The sequence below is a fragment of the Sylvia atricapilla genome, chromosome 13, assembly GCF_009819655.1.
Source record: "Sylvia atricapilla isolate bSylAtr1 chromosome 13, bSylAtr1.pri, whole genome shotgun sequence".
Classification (NCBI taxonomy): domain Eukaryota; kingdom Metazoa; phylum Chordata; class Aves; order Passeriformes; family Sylviidae; genus Sylvia; species Sylvia atricapilla.
The window spans coordinates 11,909,349-11,920,902 of record NC_089152.1 but is presented as its reverse complement, the minus strand read 5'-3'; the positions used below and the strand labels follow the sequence as shown (position 1 = coordinate 11,920,902).

At 44.2% G+C, this 11,554-nt stretch overlaps 1 protein-coding gene across 1 annotated transcript in view; it reads left to right on the top strand.

The window, feature by feature from the left end:
- Window positions 1-5,114: 5,114 nt before the first annotated feature.
- The window catches only part of LOC136367068 (tropomodulin-2), a 31,591-nt gene continuing 25,151 nt past the window's right edge, over window positions 5,115-11,554 (top strand). The window contains exon 1 of the mRNA XM_066328441.1: window positions 5,115-5,196. The gene's annotated coding sequence lies outside the window, so the exon portion shown is untranslated. The remainder of the gene's footprint in view (window positions 5,197-11,554) is intronic.

The window sequence follows — 11,554 nt, the reverse complement described above, 5'->3', positions numbered from 1 at the left end:
CTGCTCCTGGGAAGCTCCGGGCCACAGCTCCTTCAGCGCTTCTGCTAACACACAGCAGGTGGAATCCAAGCTCCAACGTGCCCTATGTGCTGGTGTGTGCTTAATCAACAGGATTTTGTGGACCTTTCAGCTACCTACTAAACACCGCGTGTTAGTAAACAATATTCTGTATACTATTTTTTTAAGGTTTATAATGTAACTAGAAGACCTGGACAACAGTGGAAGTTCCGCTGGTGCTGAAACAATGTGTATGCACAGCAAGAGCAGATGCAGCACGGAGCTCCTCACTGCTGGTCACTGAGCTGAGCACAGCAGGGAAAAAAGCCTCTGACATAATCCTAAACTGATTAAAACATAATATATTGACTCTCCACAATGCTGATGTAGTAAAAATGAAGAATATGGGTTCAAAGTATATGGCTTGAGACAGAAATAACTTCCTGCCTAGGGAATTCACATGGGATGTAGACAGGAAGGATATTGTCAATAAAGTAGATGATAACAAAAAGTGATGCCTGAACTTCTGTCCTATATATCTTTTCTTAAAATGAGTGGCCAAACTCAGATTGAAACAAATTATGAGTGAGGAAATCATATTTCTTCCAGTAGCAGCAAAGCAGCGTCGTTCAGTCCTGGTTCTCTTCATACACAACTCTAACACTTTGAGAACTTTATGTTCTGATGCAAAGGGTTAAGCACATTCCCCTGAGCTGACATAGCATTTGGTAGGAGGCCACTAACTACATGTGTGTGGAAATTTTTCCCTTTTCTTGTGGATGTTGCCTTGTGGCCAGCCGGGGCCCACCTGCTGAGGCACATCTGGGGACAAGCTCAAGCACCAACCATCAGACTCACAGCACCATCAGGCCCATCTGCAGGAGCACACACTGTGTGACACGTTCTGCCCAGCATCTGGGACCACCCCTCACAGGGCTTTGTCCCTCAAGTACACTATTAAGACAGTTTAGACATATCACAAATGATGCAATTCCCTGGGGACTGACTGTACAAAAGAGAAAAGTGGTACAAGAAACATGCCCAGTGTATACTGGTCAGCTCCAGAAGGCCTTTGCCTGACCTTGGACCTCTGATTCTTTAGATAAAAAGAGAAATTCAGTGCTGAAGAAGTTGTCCTGCAGATCCATTCATCGAGAAGGAAGAGGAACCTAAAGGTCTTCACCATTTGCAGACCCTGTAAAGAGGGGAGCCCACTATCTATCTCTTGGTTACTGCTCCTATCTGAGGTGCAAACTACTTTCAATGAGGCTATGTAAAAAAGGTGGGGATTTGGCCAAAATCTCCTCGTTCTCATCCCAGAACAGACAGCAGAGTTGGGGTGGGTGGAGGAGAACCAGATCTCTGTGTATGGAGCAGAGTCATATTGCCTTCACTCCAGGGCAGTGTGAACCAACCTAAGGCACTTCTGAGCAGGCTGCCTGGAGCAGAGCGGGGATGCAGAGCTCTGTAAGGGGGAACAGAAGATGGGGAGGTGCTGGGGTCTGGCCCCAGGCTCAGTGCTGGTCATTTTGTGTCCTGTGGGCAATCATTTCCACCTTTCAGCCTGTTCCTGTTCCCAGTGGCATGCCCGCCAGGTGGGCCCCAGATTCAGATAACTATCTGTTCTGTGTCTCACTTTCCACACCTGCAAAATGAAAATTGTGGTTCAACTGGATATCTACTGCAAATTAACTGGCACAGATAAGATATTTATTATTAGTGTTACTACCATGGCAAATGTAGTGTCTAAATCAAAATGCATTTATTTGGGATTTATAGTGCTAAGGATGTAGAAGGGTTCACAGGAAGGAAGTTTGAGTGAAATAACAAAGACTTGATGTTAGTGTTATTTAATGTATTATTGTACCTTGCCTTATAAAACAGTCCAAGAAAATCCTATTATCTGTCAAAGCAATGCAACTAAAAAATTCCAATCTAAAGCTGGGGATTGACCAGCTGAAATGCTACTGGCTAACATTTTAAGGCCTGAACCATCAAGGTATTGATGAACTGAGGTTTCTTACATAGACTGGTTTTCTTTCAGGGCCATTTCAGAAGTATCTCCACAATTCAGTAATTCTACATGTGAGCAAGAGTAAATTTTTTTCTCTACCTTAAGTCTGAAATTTGCTGATCAGGAATTGAATCCGGGGGGTTTTATTTATAGGTCACTGAATTTGATCAACAGCTGGTCTTTAAGGGAAGAGATCAAAACATGCACAATGCAGTAATCAAGTCCAGATGTTGTCTAGAAGACAAGCTCCAGTTCTAGCAGGAATTAATTAAGCAAAATCTTACAGGCCATGTCATAAGGAAACCAGATGAAAATAACTGCCCCTGGGAGTTTTTTTATTTAAAAAATGCAACAAACATTTTGAAACAACTGACCACATTTTGGCTACAAATTGTTCAGTGAAATAAAACTTGCTTTTGGGTGCCCCAGTTAATGATTTACTGGTACAACCTGCTGGCAGTAAGCCCAGTTTAGACAGTGTTGGAAAAATGCCAAAGCTCTACACTGAATTCACCATAGAGCCTGTGAAACAAACTGTCACTGGGTGTAGGGAAATCTGAGCCAGGAAATGCATTGTTTTGGGATCCACAGGATCCCAGCTCTCAAAGGCATCCCCCAGAGTGGAGTACATTTTTTTCTAGGGTAGTTGTCCCCTTATATGTTACATCCTTAGGGTCTTTACTCTGCCACTGCACTTCTTTCAACAGGTCAAATACATAAATTAAAAGGCTAGGTAGGCAAATGTTTTGCAAAGGTTCTGCCAGGGAAGGAAGGACTGCTTGAGAGCCTTACCCTGCCCTCTCAGATGTGCCAGCCTCAAAATCCCACACATGGGAAATATGGTCAATGTAGGTGGCCACAGTAATTTGATGTAAATGTATCACAGGAGGCACAGCCCATAAATGGGATTTCCTGTAGCCCAGACATGGGATAGAGCTCAGATTCGTGCATTGTATTGAATACATTTGTCTTTTAATGTTGCAGTTTGGGAAGAATGAAAGATTATCTAGTACATCTGCATTTAATCATACTGCGTATGTCTTTGTTGGTATGCCTCATGAATAAAGGTGACCTGAACCTTTTCTTAAACAGAAACTGATCATATTTCTAATTTTTTGATTGCAAATTCCATGCATGACGTATAAGGAAGAAAGAAACATGAAGCCACAGCCAAAGAAGAGGAGAATTTTGACTTCAGCCAAACTCTATACTCCTTGCAGAGGATTGTTACTTTTTTAACAGAAAGTACTATATAGTAAATTTATCATCAGATATATGGCATGCAGATGGGAAAGTCAACATGGGAGGATTTATTTTCCTTCATATCAACTGAGGAAGAGTTTCAACTTAATAAATACATTTTAAGGCGTGATGGGAAAATCTGAGTGAAAGAACTTGTAGGAGTTTATCAAAAAACAAACACCCCAATGTTAACTTTCGCTCTGTGTAGATAGCATACATTTCCCTTTCCCAGTATTTGTATGATTATGAGTGACTCATTCAAGTCCTGATCCTACAGACCAAGATTAAATCCCAAAAGAGGTTTTAATCCATGTCAATAATTAAATCCACATTTCTGTCTCATGGCTGAATGAGACCCGTTTGCAGGGAAGCTTCAACCCCACCACCAAACCAAGATATTGCTCTTCAGCCTGAGCCATAAAGCCACCAGAACAAATTTCAAAGCAATTTGGTTCAGCTTCCTTGATGCTTCTGGGGCTGAACAAACAAAACCACAGATGCAAACTCTGTTTTCTTTGAATGCTTCAAGGCAGGGAAGGAGAGAGAAAGACTGTGGAATAAATGGATCTGATTATTTTCCATTTCTGTTGATCTGATAACATTTTAGATGTTTGGCAAAAAAGTTGTTAACTAATGGCTGGATATCTCATTTCATGAGAAGTTTGAGGCAAGGACATTCCAAGCCGGTAACTGCAGCTTTAGAGGATTTTTCTACACTCTACACATTATTGTGGATACAGGTGCTTTCCTTAGCAGCAATGGCAAAGCACCCATGGTAACCCTTCAGCCCCTTGTATTAGCCTGAATTTCCTGCTCTAAGTCTTGCTACAGATGCCTGAGGTATTTGGCAGGGTTTGGAGTTTCCTAGTTGTACTTTTTTTTCCATAGGAAAATTCAACTCTAGTGCAACATCTGCTTCTTAACAAGGCAATGTCTTCTTTTCCTGCCAATGTGAAAAGAAACTTAAAGATATCCCAATCACTGGAACAGCTTTTCTGTTGCTTGTGACTCATCATTTAGTGCTCAGAACCAAGGGCCTCTATTCAACTGAATCACAACACCCAGTGAAAGCATTCCGATAAATGAAATTATGGATATGCCTAATTAAAAGGAGTTCACCCGAATAGTACTACATACAGTTTCAGCCAATGGTTAACCTTACTATGGAATAATAGAATAAATATAAATTGAATTGGCAACACTAGCTAACAGAAGAAAGGAAAAACATCAAAATGGTCTCAGAGGCCAGCACCCTCTGCTCCAAAATTGGCTCCCTGGGGTGACACATCTTGGTTCAGGGTGAGGGCCAGCAGGTTGCTGCTGCAGGACCTGTTTGGCTGGCTCAGTTTGCAGCGGGCGTTGAGAGGAGCAAGCCATGTTCTTTGGGACCAGCTGCCGACACGTGTGCCCAGAGCTGACCAACACGGCTGCGGAGGAGCCCGGGCACCAGACACGAGGAGTGCGGGCAGAGCTGCGCTTGGGGCAGGGGCGGCGGCCGCGGCCGGCAGAGCAGCCAAACCACAGCGCGGTCTGTTTTCATGCACAGGTGAGGGGGAAGGCTCAGGCTGCATCACCCCGAGCCAAAGGCGACGGGGAATACGTGCTTAGGTGGGACCTCACCTGCAGGCTTGGGGCAGGCAGAAGCAGAGGGCTGAGGGGGGCAGGGGGACCAGGAGGGTGGCCTGGCCGGGGGCGGGAGGGCCGCTGCCGCTGCAGCCGCCGCTGTCGGGCCGGTGCCGGTGCCGGTGGCCGCTGGCGGCTGCCGGACTACGAGTCCCAGCGTGCCCGGCAGGGCCGGGGCCGCGCTGCGCAGCCGCCGCGCCGGGCACCCACCTGCAGCCGCCGGCGCTGGGCTCGGGGCGCGGAGGGGCGCGCAGGCGGCGCCGGGCTCGGGCGCGGAGCGGCGCGCAGGCGGCGGCGGCCAGGCCCGGCCCCGCGGCGGGGTAAGGCGGCGGCCGGGCCGGGCGGGACGCGGGGCGGCATCGCCCGCGGGGGCTCCGCGGGGCTCCGCGCGCTGCGGGGCGGGCGGTGCGGGGCTGCGGCGGCCGCGGCGGAGCATCCCCGTGCGGGGCGCGGATGCGGGCCGGCCCCGAGCCCAGCCCGGCCGCGCCCCGGGGTCGCCGCGGGAGCCGTGCGGGGCTCGGCGGGCTCGGCCGGGCGGCCCCGCCACGCCCGGGCTCGGCGGAGAACGCAGCCACTGCCCCGGCCGCCTCCGGCGCCGCCGCGGCTTTGACAGGCGAGTGCGCGCCTGTTTATTGCGGAGCGCTCGCATCCTCCGGGCCACGCGTGGGAGGGCAGAAATTAGATGGGGCAGTTTAATAAAATACGTAAAGAAGGTGTTTGTGTCGGTGATGATGAGCTGCCCCTCCCTGGAGATCTGCCTTTTGTATGTCACAGATGCAGCAGGAGCGGCGGAGGGTGGTTCCGCTCCGCCGCCGGGCCGCGGGTCAGAACGAACGAACCAATGACAGGTTCAGGAGTAGAACGCTGATTTAGGAAGTTTGGGAACGTTTCCAAGGTCCTGAGTAGCAAAGTGTACCCTCAAAACCTGCACATTGGCATATCACATACTGTCTGTCCTATCATCTTCTAATTAAAAATTATCAAGGTGCCCTAATTCAAGGGGATTTGCTGTAATGGAAACTTCGAGGGAAATTCTTCTGCCAGTGTGAAAATCCTCAGCTGATCAATAAGAAACAAGGAAAGATAACTGAGGACTATAAACACCAAAAATTAAATGACAACTGGTTAGATTAACATAACCATCCTGAGCTTAGCATTGACATAAACTTCTGAAAGTAATTCTAACGTTATTACAAATGAGACAAATTCAGAAATTTATCAATATCAAATATAAATTTAAAAATAATTGGAAGAAATAATTATATTTTTATATTGTGTGTAGATCTATGCTTTTGAAAATGTTTAGTAGAGGAAATCTTCATCAAGTTACTGAGTTGCTTATTTATAGAAAGTAGGTACAATCTTTCAATTTCTTATCATTTGAAAGCTTTTCTTTACCTGATTATTCTCAGAAATGGTCCTTGAACTTCCTCTGTTCTGCCCTTCAGTCTTGGAGAGAGGAACATGTAATGGGAAAGAAACACTTGGGATCAGCTGGCCTAGTACTGTAGGCATCACATCCTCTAATTCTTTGCATGGGACACAGTTAGTAGGAAACTGAACTCAAGCTCAGGGATGCACGGTGATGTCCCACTGAATTATACTGACAATATCACAGTCCTTTCCATGTCACTCTGCATTCATTTGCCTTTCCACTGGTGCTCTACACTGTGCACATCTTAACTGGTTTCCACTACTGAAACTTTTACCACTGGGTAAGACAAATGAAGACTTATGTGACTCATGTTAGTAACTTCACCAACCCAAATTCCTAATGTGTCTTTTTTCCCATTTATCCAGCTTGGTTGTATGTCTGAACTTAGCCCGTACCCTCTCTCATCTTGATAATCTAAATAATTTTGTTCAAAGGGGTGTGTTTTGCTTTCTGATTGCATACCTTTTCTTCCTTCCCTCCCCAAATTAATATTGTTTCCAGTATTTTACAACTTCTGGCAAGCAATGTTTATGCATTTCTGCTGTTAGTAATCTGTTCTAGGGGTTTTTTGGTAGCATCCCTATATTATTGAACCTCCTAGTTTGATGGCTTCCTGTAATTGAGTGTCCTTTTGGCTGAGGCTGAGGTGGCTGTGCAGGGTTTTGCACTGAGAGGCCCCAGGTAGCATCCTGTAGCCACAGGTATTTGCACAGGGGGTTAATTGTGGGGTGAATGACTATGCTCTGCTTACTGACCACAGCAGACAAGTGTAGTGGTGGCTTCTGTTCAACAGAGGGGTTTGATCATCATTATTTGGTGCCCCAGAAATCTGTAAATTTAGTTTTTAAATCCTTCTTTGAAAGAGCAGCTGGGACTGAGTGTCCAGCTGCTATGCTAAAATAGGGAAATCTGAGAACAGTGGTGACAAAAAGGTAGCACTTGGTTTGTTATCTGTTGGCAGCACAGGTGGAACAATGCTGGAGTTTATGTTACTCAGTGTCCTTTTTTCCTATTGATGTTTCCAACATGTGGGAAACAAACACTGGTGTTGTGGTTTCCAGGGCTGGTCTGATCTATTTCGTTGTAAAAATAAAAAGTTAATTTCCAGGTAATTCCTTCTCCTGTTTGTTGTTTCAGCTGTTGGGATGTGCACATCCTGTGTGGTTTCTGGCTTTGGTTTACAGATAAAATGCAAAAAATGTTGGTAGTTATGCTGTCTCTGTACATTGTAAGGAGAAAAAAGCAGCTTAGGCAAGATGCAAAAAGAGGTTTATTTAGGAGGTACCTAGCAGGGGTCACTATTCAGGATCTCAGTTCTTCTTACAGTCGTTAGTACATTAGTACATTACTTTTGTACACACAGTACGAGTACATTAGTACTCTCACCCAGCCTTTGGGTCTATCTGCTGTGTTTTCACTTGGCATATGCTGTTCATTTAAATGTACAAGGCGTCCATGGAAGAAGAGACCCACAGCCAAAGAAAAAGCTGTCCAGTGCTTGACACTTGGAAGATGATTCAATTCCTTATCTTGCCACAGACTTCCCATTTGACCTCCTTCAATGAGGATACCGGAACCTGGCCTTTGGTTTGCCTTTCCAAGTTTGCCTCTGTGAAAAGCTGCAGGTGCTTCCTACCCCAGTGTGTGGGGGATTGCATTCATGGTAGATGTGCTGATTATTACAAGGACTACAGTTCTTTACCCAGCACAAAAGCTGGGGCTCTGAACTGGATGAAGACACTGCTTTGTAAACATCACAGCTGTTCCTGTAATGTGTATGATCCATGTTTCCCTGGGGACCACAGAGCCATGGGCTGCTGTGTCACAGGACTGGGAGATGTCAGCTCTGGGGTAGTGCTGACCAGGGGGTACAGATATTTACCTGGTCCAAGTAAATCAGCACCTGTCTGCTGAAAACGTGCAGAGTCTGGTAGTTGTTGAAGGAAGTTAAAACATCATTGGTGCCTCACAGAAGATAATGAGGCCATTTTCTTCTCCTTGCTGTCAAATGGGCACTTATCCATCAGTCAGGCACTGCTGGTACAGCTCAGCAGTAGGGTGTTTCTGGTCACGTCAGAGTGAAGCATACAGATGACAAATTGTGGGTGGAGCTGCCACTTCATCGTCTATTTTGCCTGTATAAAAAGACTGTCTTCAACGATTCTCAGCCATGCACTTCACACCACCCTCAGCTTCAGACAGTGACTCTTAGGTTTTTATCTTAGAAGAGCTAATTAACATTGCACAGATTTTCAAACCATCACTCAAGTTCTATAAAGGGAAGAACCCTACCTTCCAGTTCTACAAAGTTACCAGCTGCAATAAGCAGAAAGATTGTTTCATTAGTTTATAACTAAACTTTACCCCTGTAGAAACAAAGGGGAGTGTTCATCTGCAAGAGACAGGACAGACAAACAGGTGTAGGTTTTTTTCCTGTACTTGGTGCATCACTGAAATGTCAGACCATACACAATCCCACCGATGTCTGCAAGGCTTACATTTGTTCTGTCATCCCCTTCTTGGAGGTAGGAATTGAGTGATTTAAAGGTTGGATTTCTTTAAGTAAGACTTAAATCATCCTTTGGTCACTGTATAATTAGTCATCATATGTTTGTCTGGAAACAATTCTAGTGCTTATGATCTAAAAATATCATGATACCCAGAAACAAGCTATAAATTCATCAGGCATTGTAAAGAAATACTTCCTTTCCAGGACTCAATTTCATGTTTTGAATGGTTATGAGTAATACCACTAATGTTATTTAAGAAACAATCGGAAATTGGTCATTATGTAACATTCTGTATCAGTGGGAGAAGCAACGTTTCATCTTTAATTTTAATCACCAGGGAAAAACCTTTCATGTTATCTGAATCAGAGGGAGTACATCCCTTTATGTCTTCTATAAATAATGGTGCTTTCATATGGATAATTTTGCAATATTTGTGGTGGTTATTTTTTATAAAGGGCATGACTGAAGTCCCATTACAGTGAATTAATGTCTCACATTTTATTTGCATGGAAGTTATCAATCCCCATTTGAGCAGCCAACTGTGATGTAAACTATAGAGCAGTATAAACATTACCAAGGTTCAGAATGCCACATCCAATTACCAAGTGGAGTTTTTCATCACTGAACGATTATCCTAAAATTTCAGGCCTAGTCTAATATTAGGACAACATAATTGTTAATTATCTACTGCTTTATGTACAGGACTAAACCAGTTGCTGGGACCAGACCATGAAGTAACCCTACATTAGCTCTGGAGAAAAACAGCATTTTAAATATACAGGAAGGGATTTTGAGGGATTCCTTGCTGCAGTGTGACCAAGGATGGCAGCTAGGCTGGGAACAGAAGAGGTTTGGCCACACTGTGACTGTCCCAGAGCCAGCCCTGGGGCAGTGCCAAGGGCAGCTGAGCTCTCCCCCCTGCCAGCCCCAGAGACAGCCTCTGAAGGACCCAGTTCTACAGTCTTCAAACAGGGGATTTGCTCTGATCCACAAAGTGACCATGCTATGTCATGAATGTGAAAGGGTTGGAAAAGGTGACTAAACTGGAGCAGTTCAGTACTCCTTATGTTCTGAAGTTCTTCTGAAGTTCTTTTTGGGAAACAGACAGAAAGTCAGGAGATTCTAGAAGAGGCAATACTTTTCTACAGATCTCTCTTCCATTTTCTACCTCTGTGGATTTCTTTGACATATCTACTGTATCTACATCAGGACCTGTAGCTAATACTATTCTCATCATGCACACACAAAGCCCAGTTTTGTAATGCTGTGTTCCTACCGCACTTGTGTTCTGTGCTGGCCCTAATGCATTCCTTCTAACTTTTCTTAGATTTATGAACCTCCTACTGCAAAATGTGATCTCTCAGTATACATCCCCCATATGTTCATGGTTAGAAAGTACATTGGTATGTTTATCTTGCCTTTTGAGTATAAAAATTTAAAAGGAATCTTATTTATATGTCAGATAATGGAGTATTTCTATTTTTTTAAGAGTTTTAGCTTTTAGCAGCTCAGCCTTATTTTTCATAGACATTCCCAGACAGCAGTGATGTTCCCTGTCTGGCACTGGTTTCAGGGTGTTGGTGAGGGCACTCCCTTGCCTGGACAGCATGGGACAATCATCTTCCTTCTACTGAGCATCTGCTTGTGTTGCACAAATGCGGCTCCTAATCATAATGGCCCCAATCCTATTTATTTGGTCCAGTATCAATTTAACTTGGGATTAATTCCACCTGGTTTTTATTTTCATGTTTAACTACAGGATTCTATTTAAAGAAAGGGGAAACTTTTCCCCACATTTACAGATCAGTATCACAATCATTTTTCAAAACACAAATATCCACCACTGTGGATACAGAGATAGTTTAAATAGGTCATACATCAGGATTTGCTTTTTAAAGTTGCCATGTTTCCTTTCATCGGTTGCCATGGTTTGTAACAATGAGAACAATTTCTCAAACCTGATTATAATGAATATTTTTTTTCCAATCAGAATGCAAAAAACTCTATTAATAGATTATTTCACGTTCATCTCTCTACACTTCACAATGCACATTGTCATGCAGCTTTGTTCTTAGCTTGTACACACTATCAAACCTGGAAATTCACATCCTCTGTGTCACAGTATTCTCCTCTCTGCAGGACCCCAGAGACAGATGTTTCTCTAAGTGTGTAGTCTGTGTTTTAGATAGCAGGAGTGACCTGAAGTGCATTTGTAGCTGCTGCTCCATAGGAGATTCTACAGTTCTTGTTCCAACACTTCCTAAGGGATCCCAGCAAATGCAAGTGGGAACCCTGTGACATTCAACATTTATTCAGCAGAAGAGTGATTCACTCTCAGAAAGAAACATCTGTATCAGCAGTAGAAGATTACAACAGTGTTATGGTATCAGCAGAAACCACAGCTTGGCTCCTCTAGAAAGCCCTTTCAGAAGTGTATAAGCATAACAAAAAAGTACTTATGGAACATGGCAAGGTGCAGAGGGGTTATAGCACAGCAGGTGTTAACTACACTGAGCAATAATGATTTTATGTAGGCTGACTAATGACACCCTTTTTCTCTTTGAAAACGTGGTTTGAATCCTGATGTTGACAGGAGTAGGTGAAAAGCTGCCCCAAATAAAACTGTATGTATTTCTTTCTTTAGAAGGAATCAGAAATACAACTATAGCAAGGAGTTCTTTGAAACTCACTGTGAAACCTCTGTGCTCCACAAAGATTTAAAAGTAGCTCGTG